Genomic DNA, 16,026 nt, shown 5'->3' with positions numbered 1-16,026 from the left:
CACCAGGGGTTAAAGCACAGCGCTGCCGTGGCCACAGACCGGGTCCGGCAGCGGCAGCACAAAAAAACATATCCACCACACACCCGGCGCCTAGCGCCGGTAATACAATTCAAAAATGGTACCGCAGCACGGGGGTTAAACCCTTCAGTGCCGCGGCCACCATTATACACGTGGGGCCGGCCTCCGGCCACACCTGGGTTGGAACCATGTCCGAAAACCCAGGGTGGATCCGGGTTTTTGTTGGAAAAGGGGTATTATTCACTATGGTTATTACTTCTCTGTGCAGGCATTGGGCCAGTGGCTCTCAACCTCAACCCCTCAGTTTACCCAACAGGTCATGGTTTGTCTGTGAGAGGACGTGGATAGTTATACCCCTTTTCACCAAAATGCCAGGTCTGACCCGGGTTTTCAAACACTGTTTCCGGAGGAGAAGGGCACAAATATTGGCTGAGATGGCTAATACTCCTTCACCTCTACATCCGTCCATGTAGCCATGCTGTGAGCTGTGAGAGGCGCTTGGAGATGACATCATCTCTGAGCGTACCTTCTAGCTCCAGTCAGTGGTTGGGATAATCAGGGTTGCACCGTTCACGACACAACGTTACCCAAGACCCTGCCACGTTTTAGCTACCAGGGTTGGAATTATGGGTAACTCGACCCGGGTAATTTTTCTCAGACCCTTTTCACATTAAACCTTGCCCCGGCAATAATCCGGGTTAAAAGTTTGGTGGAAAAGGGGTATTACTGACCCGGCAAAATAGATTAATATTGCTTTTCCATCAAGATACCGGGTAAAGACCTGATATTTTGAACACGGAATTAAAGCCAGGTCAAACCCCGTTTCCACTGCACCTCCCACTCTGGTTTTTCCTGAGTTGTCCCCGTTTCCACTGAACCCGGGTAAGTCCTGCAAAACCTATGGCTGTCATAAAAAATTTACTTTTTTTCAGGCTTACAAAGTGAAGGTCACAAGAGGAAACAAAAGGGAGGGGTGGGGACTGCTCACAGCATAGCAGCAATAATGGCCGCCGAGTTACCAGTGTGTAGCCCGTAGTGTCTCTCCCAGCTCACCCTCTCCAGCACTCTCTCACCGCAGGCCTTATCTTCTCTGCCTAGTTCCCGCCTCTCATGTTTGTGCAGCTCTGCAATGGCCTCTCCCAGCATGGCCGAGTGTCCTGGCTGATGACATCCCTAGCCAGCGCCCAGGAAGGTCCAATCAGTCTCTATAGCAGTTACCTGGGTGAAATAACCGGGATAGGAGCTGTTTCCACTGCAGGGTTACCGGGTCTTATCCGCGAAAAACCCTGCTCGAGACACGGGAGCCGTTTCCACAGAGCCGCTACTCGGGTTGACACGGCAATAACCCTGGTATTTTCAGTCGGAGGAAAAGTGGTATAATACCCCTTTTACACCACAGCTAAAAGGGGCCAGGGTTGGATTCCCAGGTCAAGTGACCCGGCAATCCAACCCCCGGGAATCCAACCTGGGTAGTTTGCAGGGTTTAACACGGGAACGACCCCTGTAACCCTGCAGTGTAAACGGGTAACCCGGGTAGTCTGAGATAGTACCAAAGTTGACGCTGTTGTACGTCATCGGACAGATATGGGAAGGCAGCAGTTGGCGTCCCTATGCTCGGCTGTACTTTGGAAGGCGTTAGCATATTTTAGCATCAATAGCGATTATTTTAGCAATTGCATTAGCCTAAATCTCTGAATCAGGCCCTTAGTTCGGTATGCAGTCGGAAAACCGACTGCCTTAATACCGACAGCCGGCTTCCCGGCTGCTTTATCCCAGCATGGGATAAATGACCGGTGTCTATATCTAGACTCCTGTCATCTACCCGACTCCGGGAGACTGGCGCCCGGCATTCCGATCGAAGGGATGCCGGACGCCGAGAGTGGACAGCCTCGGGGGGGGAGGGTTAGGTTTAGGGCACCCGGGGGAGACTTAGGGTTAGGCACCCCCCCGGGAGGGTTAGGGTTAGGCTAGGGGAAGGGGGGGTTAGGGTTAGGCACCCCGGGGGGAGGTTAGGGTTAGGAACCCCCCCGGGGGACTTAGGTTTAGGCAGCGGGGAAGGGGGGGGTTAGGGTTAGGCACTTAGAGGTGGGATTAGGGTTAGGCACTTGTGGGGGAGGTTAGGATTAGGCACCCCTAAGGAGGGTTAGGGTTAAATTAGTTTATACTTACCTTAGCGACGATCGGGATTTCCAGCGCTGTCGGGCTTCTGCTGCCGGGCTCTGCTGATCTGTCGGACTGCCGCTGCCGGGAATCGAACTGCTGGCCATGCGGCAGCCGGGATTCCATACCAATTCCCTTAGTTCGTAGCTCCACAGTAGGTGATAATTTTGACGACATGGTTTCGGCCATCGGCATCCTGCACGCCGGGATGTTGACTACATCCCCTGCTGACTATATGTTGCCTATGGCCACTAACATCCTCCAGCATTATCCTTATAGTTCCCTGCTCTTTTATATTTTGGAGTTCAGTATGATTTCCCCACTTTTTCATGCACTTCACAAAGGTCGCAAACTGCGAAATTAACGCGCAATACCGGTGTGATGTCTGCGGATGGCGTTTCTAAACAAATTTCGCTTGCTGTTCTGTGTTGTTTTTTTAGCAAAATTCTCTCACACGATGGGGTCTTTTCATTATCATTTCATTTCTACAAAAGATATCTCCAGCTTACCTTTCTCTCCCGATGTGGCCCGCTGTCCCCATACACTAGTATGGGGGACCTAACTTCATCAACCTCCGAAAATACAATATTTTTGGAGCTTGACTGTGGGAGAATTCGCCATCTTCAGATGGCATTTGCTCCCACACACCCTGTCCGGCTCCTTTCGCCGGGGCTTTGTGCGCCTCAATGAACCCTAGCTCACGCAGGCGCACTAGCAATTCTGAGTCAGATTCAGCAGTGCTAAGCTTCCGAAAGGAGCAGTGAAACCGTTCAGGGAGACAGCTGATTTTTGGATCAGCTGTCTCTGTGCCGGAGCAATGATGAATTGATCACCAGACAATAGCCGCTCTGTCATATGTGAGTGACCTCACATTTACAGATGTAATTATGGGTGTGATAGGGCATATAGTGCCCTCCTACCCATACATGGAAAATTACTATTTTCTGTAGCGTAGGGTAATATTGTCTGGTGATCAGCAGACTTAAATATATAATATATATAAATAATAGCTACTAGTGGGCTATATAATTTCAAAGTGGAAATGCCCCGCTTTCAAATTTGGGGGCCCACTCAGTTACATCTGTCACTATGGGGGTGATAGGGCACAACGTGGGGTAACGTTGCCTGGTGATCACCAGACAATAAGTACCAAGTGGCCCCAGCATTTTAAAGAGGGAATACCCCTCTTTATAAATTGGGTGATCCTTAATTATTATTAGCCAGGTTGGGAGAGATCTTCCCCCATGCATTATTTTTTTTTGTAGTGCAGGGGGTTAATGTCTGGTGATCAATGTGATCACCAGATATCAGTCTTTATGTGGGCACACTGTTTGAAAGAGGGGACTTCCCTCTTTCAAATGAGAGTACCCCTATCTTTCTATGTTATACAATTTTAAGTCTTTTTTTTGTTAAAGTTAGCCAATGTGTATGCATGCATCGGCGACACAAATTACCGTCGGCTGCTGCAGGGAGTCTCCACCGGTCGGCTGGACTGGTGGGGATAAGGTACGTTATTTTTTGGTGGTGCTACATCCGCTGCCGAGAAGGACGAGTGGGGCTTGTCTTCCTCAGTCTATCTGATATTGGGAGGATGAACTCATTCCATACCTGCCTACCCTCCCGGTTTTCGCGGGAGGCTCCCGATTTTTCGGGTAACCCCCCGCACCCCCAGAAGGGTAGGCACTTCTCCCGCATTCTGCCCACTTCCTAATAAAGTGGGCAGAATGGGGAGAACTTCCGCGGCAATCGCGGGTCCCTGTGTACAGGGCGGGGCTTAAAGACACGATTCTTCATGAATCGCGTCATTTAGCCCCGCCCCTTATTTAAACATAGGGGCTAATTATGCCATACTGATGTACATGAACATAGGGGCTAGTTATGCCATACTGATGTACATGAACATAGGGGCTAATTATGCCATACTGATGTACAAGAACATAGGGGCTAATTATGCCATACTGATGAACAAGAACATAGGGGCTAATTATGCCATACTGATGTACAAGAACATAGGGGCTAATTATGCCATACTGATGAACAAGAACATAGGGGCTAATTATGACATACTGATGTACAAGAACATAGGGCTAATTATGCCATACTGATGTACATGAACATAGGGGCTAATTATGCCATACTGATATACAAGAACATAGGGGCTAATTATGACATACTGATGTACAAGAACATAGGGGCTAATTATGCCATACTGATGTACAAGACCATAGGGCTAATTATGCCATACTGAAGAACAAGAACATAGGGGCTAATTATGCCATACTGATGAACAAGAACATAGGGGCTAATTATGCCATACTGATGTACAAGAACATAGGGCTAATAATGCTATACTGATGTACAAGACCATAGGGCTAATTATGCCATACTGATGTACAAGACCATAGGGCTAATTATGCCATACTGATGTACAAGAACATAGGGGCTAATTATGCCATAATGATGTACAAGACCATAGGGCTAATTATGCCATACTGACGTACAAGACCATAGGGCTAATTATGCCATACTGATGTACAAGACCATAGAGCTAATTATGCCATACTGATGTACAAGAACATAGGGGCTAACTATGTCATACTGATGAACAAGAACATAGGGGCTAATTATGCCATACTGATGTACAAGACCATAGAGCTAATTATGCCATACTGATGTACAAGAACATAGGGGCTAATTATGTCATACTGATGTACAAGAACATAGGGGCTAATTATGCCATACTGATGTACAAGAACATAGGGGCTAATTATGCCATACTGATGTACAAGAACATAGGGGCTAATTATGCAATATTGATATACAAGAACATAGGGGCTAATTATGTCGAACTGATGTACAAGAACATAGGGGCTAATTATGCCATACTGATGCACAAGAACATAGGGGCTAATTATGCCATACTGATATACAAGAACATAGGGGCTAATTATGCCATACTGATGTACAAGACCATAGGGCTAATTATGCTATACTGATGTACAAGACCATAGGGCTAATTATGCCATACTGATGTACAAGAACATAGGGGCTAATTATGCCATACTGATGTACAAGACCATAGAGCTAATTATGCCATACTGATGTACAAGAACATAGGGGCTAACTATGTCATACTGATGAACAAGAACATAGGGGCTAATTATGCCATACTGATGTACAAGACCATAGAGCTAATTATGCCATACTGATGTACAAGAACATAGGGGCTAATTATGTCATACTGATGTACAAGAACATAGGGGCTAATTATGCCATACTGATGTACAAGAACATAGGGGCTAATTATGCCATACTGATGTACAAGAACATAGGGGCTAATTATGCAATATTGATATACAAGAACATAGGGGCTAATTATGTCGAACTGATGTACAAGAACATAGGGGCTAATTATGCCATACTGATGTACAAGAACATAGGGGCTAATTATGCCATACTGATATACAAGAACATAGGGGCTAATTATGCCATACTGATGTACAAGAACATAGGGGCTAATTATGCCATACTGATATACAAGAACATAGGGGCTAATTATGCCATACTGATGTACAGGAACATAGGGGCTAATTATGTCATACTGATGTACAAGAACATAGGGCTAATTATGCCATATTGATGTACAAGAAAACAGGGGCTAATTATGTCATAATGATGTACAAGAACATAGGGGCTAATTATGCCATACTGATGTACAAGAACATAGGGGCTAATTATGCCATACTGATGTACAAGAACATAGGGCTAATTATGTCATAATGATGTACAAGAACATAGGGGCTAATTATGCCATACTGATGTACAAGAACATAGGGGCTAATTATGTCATACTGATATACAAGAACATGGGGCTAATTATGCCATACTGATGTACAGGAACATAGGGGCTAATTATGCCATACTGACGTACAAGAACATAGGGCTAATTATGCCATACTGATGTACAAGAACATAGGGGCTAATTATGCCATACTGATGTACAAGAACATAGGGGCTAATTATGCCATACTGAGATGGCGTTTCACTACACTGACAAATTTAGAAAATTATGTATTTTGGAAGCTTGTTGAATTAGAAAATGAATAGGTCTCCAAAATAGTGTATGGGAACTGCGTTCTGCTTCTGTGCTGTCAGGTAAATAGGAGATTTCTCCTGCATTACTTAGACAGTGAATACACCGTGGGCATCACGGCTTCATTGATGGGTCACATAGCGAGATGGCAGACACCTAAGACGGCACACTACAAGACACAAGGTGAAGCCATTTAACGGCAGCAGCGGCCGCCCACCTGCATCGGCAAGGATACACTGGCACAGCAGGAGCTGCAGTGTTAGAACGCAGAAGTCTTCAAAAGGTAGGCTTTAAATAGCCCTAAAGGAAAGCTGACTGTTAACAGAAGGGACTACTTTTTAGCCGCTTTTGACAGCCTATATAAACTGAAGTAACAATTTATCGAAGGAGAAACAAGTTAGAGGTGTAAATACAGTATAGACAAGCTGACTGGATAAGTGAATGAAAGTGCAGCTATGGAAAATCCCCTGCAACCGCCATAAGAAAATTGTGAAGCATATAAAACTTTAAACTAGGGGTGAGCGGGTTTGGATTTCTGAAATCCGAACCCCCCCGAGCCCCCCCAATCCGAGTCCGATCCGAGTCAGGCTCGACTTTTCCCGCCTGACTCGGATCTGAAATCGAGGCAAAACGTCATCATCCCGCCTTCCGAGTCTCGCGGGTTTTGGATCCTATATAAGGTACCCGCGACGGCGCCATTTTCTCACTCGGCTGTGGACAGTGAAGAGGGAGGGTGGGAGTTAGGGCTGGCTGGGCTGTGTAGTGTAGTGTAGTGCTGCTGTTGTCCACTACTTCAAAGTCCATAGGGGCTGGCTGTGTTGTGCTGTGCTGCTGTTGTTAATAGGGGCTGTGTCCACTACTTCAAAGTCCATAGGGGCTGGCTGGACTGTGTTGTGCAGTCAGTTCTCCATAGGGGCTGTGTCCACTCCAAAGTCCTGTGCAGTGTCCCAGTCCTAAAGGGGTGCTGTAGTGTTGTCCAGGGGGTGCTCTGTCCATCAGGGGTGCTCCCCCCAAGTGCTAAAAAAATAATATATTTTCTGTGTTTGTGAATTGTGTGCGCAGTAGCCGCACGTGCATCAACAAAGTAGTGCCAAGCGTGCGCCTGTGTCATAAGTAAAGGGCCGGCTGGCTTGACCGTTAAAGGGTGCTGTAACCCCCAAAGTACACTCCAGTCCAAACCAAAAAAAAAATTATTTTCTGTGTTTGTGAATTGTGTGCGCAGTAGCCGCACGTGCATCAACAAAGTAGTGCCAAGCGTGCGCCTGTGTCATAAGTAAAGGGCCGGCTGGCTTGACCATTAAAGGGTGCTGTAACCCCCAAAGTACACTCCAGTCCAAACCAAAAAAAAAATTATTTTCTGTGTTTGTGAATTGTGTGCGCAGTAGCCGCACGTGCATCAACAAAGTAGTGCCAAGCGTGCGCCTGTGTCATAAGTAAAGGGCCGGCTGGCTTGACCGTTAAAGGGTGCTGTAACCCCCAAAGTACACTCCAGTCCAAACCCCAAAAAAATTATTTTCTGTGTTTGTGAATTGTGTGCGCAGTAGCCGCACGTGCATCAACAAAGTAGTGCCAAGCGTGCGCCTGTGTCATAAGTAAAGGGCCGGCTGGCTTGACCATTAAAGGGTGCTGTAACCCCCAAAGTACACTCCAGTCCAAACAAAAAAAAAAATTATTTTCTGTGTTTGTGAATTGTGTGCGCAGTAGCCGCACGTGCATCAACAAAGTAGTGCCAAGCGTGCGCCTGTGTCATAAGTAAAGGGCCGGCTGGCTTGACCGTTAAAGGGTGCTGTAACCCCCAAAGTACACTCCAGTCCAAACCCAAAAAAAATATATTTTCTGTGTTTGTGAATTGTGTGCGCAGTAGCCGCACGTGCATCAACAAAGTAGAGCCAAGCGTGCGCCTGTGTCATAAGTAAAGGGCCGGCTGGCTTGACCGTTAAAGGGTGCTGTAACCCCCAAAGTACACTCCAGTCCAAACCAAAAAAAATAATTATTTTCTGTGTTTGTGAATTGTGTGCGCAGTAGCCGCACGTGCATCAACAAAGTAGTGCCAAGCGTGCGCCTGTGTCATAAGTAAAGGGCCGGCTGGCTTGACCGTTAAAGGGTGCTGTAACCCCCAAAGTACACTCCAGTCCAAACCAAAAAAAAAATTATTTTCTGTGTTTGTGAATTGTGTGCGCAGTAGCCGCATGTGCATCAACAAAGTAGTGCCAAGCGTGCGCCTGTGTCATAAGTAAAGGGCCGGCTGGCTTGACCATTAAAGGGTGCTGTAACCCCCAAAGTACACTCCAGTCCAAACCCAAAAAAAATATATTTTCTGTGTTTGTGAATTGTGTGCGCAGTAGCCGCACGTGCATCAACAAAGTAGTGCCAAGCGTGCGCCTGTGTCATAAGTAAAGGGCCGGCTGGCTTGACCGTTAAAGGGTGCTGTAACCCCCAAAGTACACTCCAGTCCAAACCCAAAAAATATATATTTTCTGTGTTTGTGACTTGTGTACACTGTGGCTGCACGTGCATCAACAAAGGAGCAGCGCCAAGCGTGCGCCTGTGTCCCATAAGTAAAGAGCCGGCTGGCTCATTTCTTAAAGGGTGGTGTAACCCACAAAGTGCACTACTCTCCAGCAAAAATAAAAAAATATTTTCTGTGTTTGTGTGCGCTTTAGCCGCACGTATATATCAATATAACATAAATGGAGGACCAAACTTTCTCCGATAAAAATAAAATAGGGAAAGATCAAGAACCACTTCCTCCTAGTGCTGTTGCTGCTGCTGGGAGTTGTTCATCATCCCAGAGAGGAAGTAGGAACATCACTACTTTTACTAAACAATTGACCCTCCAACAGTCCCTAGCGATGAGGATGAAGTACGACAGCAGTCATCCTGAAGCAAAACGTATAACTGAGGCCTTGACTGCTATGTTGGTGTTAGACGTGCGTCCGGTATCCGCCAATAGTGCAGTGGGATTTAGACAATTGATGGAGGTAGTGTGTCCCCGGTTCCAAATCCCGTCTAGATTCCACCTGCATCCTCAAAGCAGCAGCGACAAGCGTGCATCTGTCTGTTAATGGGTGGTGACACCCTCAAAGTGTGCTACACAAACAATAAAAATATTGTTCTTTTTTTTTCTGTCTTTGTGAAATGTGTGGGCTGTAGCCGCACCTGCATCCTTAAAGCAGCAGCGACAAGCGTGCGTCTGTCTGTTAAAGGGTGGTGACACCCTCAAAGTGTGCTACACAAACAATAAAAATATTGTTCTTTTTTTTTTCTGTCTTTGTGAAATGTGTGGGCTGTAGCCGCACCTGCCTCCTTAAAGCAGCAGCGACAAGCGTGCGTCTGTCTGTTAAAGGGTGGTGACACCCTCAAAGTGTGCTACACAAACAATAAAAATATTGTTCTTTTTTTTTCTGTCTTTGTGAATTGTGTGGGCTGTAGCCGCACTTGCATCCTCAAAGCAGCAGCGACAAGCGTGCGTCTGTCTGTTAAAGGGTGGTGACACCCTCAAAGTGTGCTACACAAACAATAAAAATATTCTTCTTCTTTTTTCTGTCTTTGTGAATTGTGTGGGCTGTAGCCGCACTTGCATCCTCAAAGCAACAGCGACAAGCGTGCGTCTGTCTGTTAAAGGGTGGTGACACCCTCAAAGTGTGCTACACAAACAATAAAAATATTCTTTTTTTTTCTGTCTTTGAGAATTGTGTGGGCTGTAGCTGCACTTGCATCCTCAAAGCAGCAGCGACAAGCGTGCGTCTGTCTGTTAAAGGGTGGTGACACCCTCAAAGTGTGCTACACAAACAATAAAAATATTCTTCTTTTTTCTGTCTTTGTGAATTGTGTGGGCTGTAGCCGCACTTGCATCCTCAAAGTAGCAGCGACAAGCGTGCGTCTGTCTGTTAAAGGGTGGTGTAACCCTCAAAGTGCACTCCACAAACAATAAAAATATTCTTCTTTTTTTTTCTGTCTCTGTGAATTGTGTGGGCTGTAGCCGCACTTGCATCCTCAAAGCAGCAGCGACAAGCGTGCGTCTGTCTGTTAAAGGATTACATCGGTGACAGCATCCAAGTAGGCATGTCAGACAGTCCGTACCTGTACTGGCAGGAAAAAGAAGCAATTTGGAGGTCCCTGTACAAACTGGCTCTATTTTACCTGAGTTGCCCCCCCTCCAGTGTGTACTCCAAAAGAGTGTTTAGTGCAGACGGGAACCTTGTCAGCGAAAGGCGTAGGAGGTTGCTTCCACAAAATGTGGAGAAGATGATGTTCATAAAATGAATTATCAACTCTTCAAGGGAGACCAGCCTCCAGAACGTACAGAGTGACCTGTGGTTGTGGATTCCAGCGGGGACGAATTAATACTCTGTGAGGATGAGGATGTACACACTGAAGAGGGTGAGGAATCGGTGGATGAGGAGGATGAGGATGACATCTTGCCTCCGTAGAGCCAGTTTGTGCAGGGACAGATTAATTGCCAGCTTGTTTTGTGGGGGCCCAAACGAACCAATCATTTCAGCCACAGTTGTGTGGCAGACCCTGGCGCTGAAATGATTGGTTTGTTAAAGTGTGCATGTCCTGTTTATACAACATAAGGGTGGGTGGGAGGGCCCAAGGACAATTCCATCTTGCATCTCTTTTTTTTCTTTGCATTATGTACAGTTTGGGGCCTAGTTTTTCAAACTGCCATCCTGTCTGCCACTGCAGTTTCACGCCTAGATGGGCCACGTGTTTGTGCCGCCCACTCGTGTCGCTTAGCATAGTCATCCAGCTACCTCGGTGCAACCTTTTGGACATAAAAACACTATTGTGAGGTGTGAGGTGTTCAGAATAGACTGGAAATGAGTGGAAATTAAGGTTATTGAGGTTAATAATAGTATAGGAGCAGAAAAACCTACAAATTCTGTGATATTAGCTGTTTTTATGCTTTTTTAAAAAAAAATACAGATCCAAAACACAAAACCCAGAACCCAAAACACGGAAGGGTGGTTTTGGCAAAACCAATCCAGATCCAAAACACGAAGAAAGATCCAGATCCAAAACCAAAACACGAAAAGTGGCCGGTGCACACCCCTACTTTAAACATACCGACAAGGAAGGGGTTAACCCTTGGGTGAGCAATAAGTGGCTTCCCAGCTGCTGTTGAACATCCCAGCATGCCCTGCCACAGATATAGCATTGCCAAAAAGCAAAACTTATGCAGGGCATGCTGGGATGTTTAGTTCTACAACAGCTGGGTAGCCAATTTAAATACTTTATATGCCATTTTTTTCAGTGTATGTGATCTTACTGTATATGCTGTCTGTGTAAGGAATTTCTTAAATCTGTACAAATTAAATACTAACACATAGTATGGGGTAAATGTAATAGGGTCCAAGTTTAATTTCGAGACAAAGTCGGACCTTCTCACACATTTTAAAGTCTGAGTTTGCCCCACAACTCAGCAAATGTAATAGCCTGCAAACTTGTGAGTTTGAGGCTATTACATTATGAGAGTCTGTGCGAGTTACATTACTTGCATTACAAGGTCCAAGATATTCAATAGCCTTCACAGATCAGTGAGATCCATGAAGGCTTCTGTGTTGAAAAAAAAAAGTGAACAGTGAAAAAAACAAATTACGTGCCCCCCCACATCCCCAACCCCCCTCCCCCCTTCACAAGCATAACCAGCCCTGGGCTCTGTTGAGCCTGTCCTGGTTCTTAAAATACAGGCGAAAATATGAGTAGGGTTCCCCTGTATTTTAAAAACCAGCACCGGACTCTTTCTAGCAGGGGTGTAATGCCACAGCCGGGGAACCCTTTGACCGGGTCCCCCGACCACAGCATTATACCTGACCGATAGTTAGCTCAGGCTGGGGATCCCTGGGGATGTGGGGACCACCCCCAATAAAGAGGTTTCCCTCTCCAGGGCAGCCCGGGGCTATCCCTGGCACCCCTGGGCTGTGTAAATGTATATAAAAAATAGAATGAATAATATTTCTTTTACAGTAGAACTAGAGGTCCCAGCAAGTCTCCCCCGCATGCTGGTACTTGGGGAACCACAAGTAGCAGCATGCGGGGCATTAAGGGTCCACTGGTTAGGCCCACACACTTTGAAGAAAACCAGGACTTTGGTATATTTACTAAAGTGCAGGCTTTTAGAAGTGGGGATGTTGCCTGAAGCAACCAATCAGATTCTACTTATCATTTATCTAGCACTTTCTAGAAGATGATAGCTAGAATCTGATTGGTTGCTATGGGAAACACCTCCACTTCTAAAAACATGCACTTTAGTAAATATACCCCTAGGTGTCCCAGGGAGTGTTTGCCCAGGATGCAGGACTTACAGTGTGAAACTTGGGACAGTCCCGGGCATATTGGGATGGTTGGTCACCCTACCTTTATTTCTTGGTTGGTAAAAGCTCGGGCTGAGCACCCAGATCACTTCCGATTTGATTGCAGACTATCTGCGCGGTCGGAAGATGCCTGCACAAGCCGCCCGATTGTAGCCCATTCACCCAATATTGGCTGCCATGTCACAGCATGTAAGGAAAAATCTACTTGGCACTTTACTTTTCTCTCTCCAACGCCCCTCACTCCTACCAAATGAACCAAAGGTGGTAAAGATTTGTTTAACCGTCTATTTACTAGGTACAGTATAAATACTGCATATGTACATATCTGTAGATCTTTACAAAATACTATTGAATGTTAGCCAAACTTGACATTTATGAAACATTTGCGTTTTGCATCTATTTTCTGTCATTTCTCAATGATTGACTGTATTTACAGACTACAGAACTCCTTAACACCACCGCAGATCACCCTAGAGACATATGTAGCGCTGACTGACATGTCCTGCTCCAGGCGATCCCAAGGACCCCCTCCGCTGCTATGTACACATCACACTGACAATATTTGGCTTTGCTAGGCAACATTCAGCACTGACAAGGGGGGACCCAGACTTCCCAAGAACAACCTACTTTGCAGTGTTTAAGATTTAAAACTGGAATTTATCTGCAGTGTTTATGGCACCCGGGAAGTATTATGTGCTGCTGACAGTAGTAACCATCAGAATAAAATGTTACATTTTCAGCACTGGCTAAATAGATATCCTGTGAAAATTGTCACCCACGAGGTAACATAAACTGCAAAGTCCAACAAGATTAGCAAATTGGATGTTTTAGGTCACTCTGAATAGTTACAATTTGCTCAAATTCGCCATAGCATACATACATGGGACCTGACGCTGCATTGAACTTACTCCTGTTGGGAGATTGTATGCTGTAACAATAGGTGTGCGAGCGGTGCCTGGGCGAACCGTCGCTGCCCCACGGCCCCCTGCTTCTGGGTAGCAGCTAGGACAGCTGCTGCAGCTCCACCCAGAGTGTCCCTTGGGCGCTCCAGACATGCACACTGCAGTCTGTACGGAATCGGTATGTAATACCGCCGGCCACATGGCCGGCAGTTCGATTCCCGGCAGCGTCAGGCCGACAGTGGAACAGATCCCGGCAGCGGCAGCCCGACAGCGCTGGAAATCCAGATCGTCCCTAGGTAAGTATTAACTAACCTAACCTACCCCTAACCTTCCCTTAGAGGTGCCTAACCCTAACCTCCCCCCAAGTGCCTAACCCTAATCCCCCCTCTAAGTTCCTAAACCTACCCCCCCTTCTTCCCCGCTGCCTAAACCTAACTCCCCCGGGGGGTGCCTAACTCTAACCTCCCCCCGGGGGTGCCTAACCCTAACCGTCCCTCCCCCTAGTCTGACCCTAACCCTCCCGGGGGGGTGCCTAAGCCTAAGTCCCCCCGGGAGCCCTAAACCTAACCCTGCCCCCCCCTCACGGCGCCCGGCATCCCTTTGATTGGGATGCCGGGTGCTAGTCTCCTGGCGTCGGTGAAATGAGCGGCGTCTACATCTAGACGCCGGTCATTTCATCCTCGCCGAGATATGACAGTCGGGAAGACAGCTGTCGGTATAATGTCAGCCGGGCTTCCCGATTGCATCCCGTCTGTACACCCTGAGGACGCTCCTGACAGTGAGGTCCTTCCCGGCACTGCTGACCATGCTCCCTCAGCGTGATATCATGATGTCTTCCGGTCAGGGGCTGTGGATGGCACAGGGCGAAGTGCCGCCCTAATATGGCACTGGCTACAGTCACAGATATTTCTGCATCTACACTTACGATTGAAGAGGTGTAACTGGGCGGTAACAGTTCCTTCTCACATAAGGGGAGATGTATCAAACTTTCTAGAGAAATATGGGGGGGATATAGAATGGGATGCAGATGCAAACTCCCGATGTTTTACCTCTGCGCATGCGTCCATGCCGCACCGCGTATGCGTCCCGATGTTTACCGCCAGGAGAAGCAGATCAAAATTGCATGGAGATCCATGGAATTTCTACGGCTGTTTGTGGGAGGTAACTGGGGAAGCTAACAGTTCCGGACGTGTCAGTGTCACTGACTGCAGCTAAAGATTCAGTTACGCTGACACCAGCGGCCATGGTCACTTGGACCATAGGCAGCTGCAATGTCTGATGGTTCGGCTGATGGTGCGCAGATAATGCATCCTTGTACACACATCTCAATAGGTCGCACATCGGCCACGGCATTCGCATACAGACGCAGCAGCAACTAAAACAATAGTTGAAACCTCTACTGCAGCGGTTTTCCTAGTGTGCCGCGGCTGCCAGAGCCGTCGGCCACATTATACAGTACTGCGGCATGGGCTGCCGCTGAGCTCCTCTGGGAGGCTCAGGCATGTCCAGGCTGTCACTTGCCTATATGCGGCGGCGTGACATCACAGGTCACGTACACCGCGTTGCCTGCCTGCCAGAGCACCCGCCCGCCCCGCTAGTGACCGAGCCAGCCCTTCCCGCCTGCCCTGCGCAAGTGACCTAGCCAGCCCTTCCCGCCTGTGGCTGGCCAGCAAGCTATGTTGGGGGCACTGCTGGGGGGACTACTACTGGGGGCACTGCATAGAGGGGGATTACTACTAGGGGCACTGCTGGGGGTACTACTGGGGGGCACTGCACACTGGTGGGACCCCTACTGGGGGACACTGCATAGAGGGGGATTACTGCTGGGGGTACTACTAGGGGCACTGCTAGGGGACACCACATAGAGGGGGATTACTTCTAGGCGCACTTTTGGGGGTACTACTAGGGGCACTGCTGGGGTACTACTGGGGGCACTGCACACTGGTGGGGGAGCAATGTGTTTTTTTTTTCTGTGGGGGCCAGCCAATGTGATTGTTTTATATGTGTGGGGCCAATGTAGTGTGTTTTGTTTCTGTGTGGGGCCAATGTAGTGTGTTTTGTTTCTGTGGGGGCCAATGTGGTGTGTTTTGTTCTTGCGGGGGCCAATGTAGTGTGTTTTTTTATGGGTCGAGCAGGCCGCATCGCCAGATGGTGTTTCTTGGCAATTTTAAAATCTTGTGTAGTGTGGCTCGATTTGAAAAAGGTTGAAAATCACTGGTCTACTGCAACTGCTTCTACCTCTAAATCTCCCCCGCCACATAATGTGGAGAAGTTGCCCATTGTCAGCAATCAGCTTTAGCTATCATTTATCTAGCAGCCTATGAAATGACAATAAAGCTGGATACACACCCTATGATGGTGCAACCCAGTAATAGTGCGATGCGATGTAATGGTACATTGTGCACAGGGTACACACTGTGCGATCTGATGTACAACGGCATGATGCACATTACATGCGGCATGTAAGAGCAACACAATTTCAGCTGGGTGCTAATTAAAATAATAATATAGTTAATTAAAAAAATAGCAGCAT

This window comes from Taudactylus pleione, unplaced genomic scaffold (genome assembly GCF_031769625.1).
Source record: "Taudactylus pleione unplaced genomic scaffold, aTauple2 ptg000916l, whole genome shotgun sequence".
Lineage (NCBI taxonomy): Eukaryota > Metazoa > Chordata > Amphibia > Anura > Myobatrachidae > Taudactylus > Taudactylus pleione.
Note: the sequence above shows the minus strand (reverse complement) of the source record.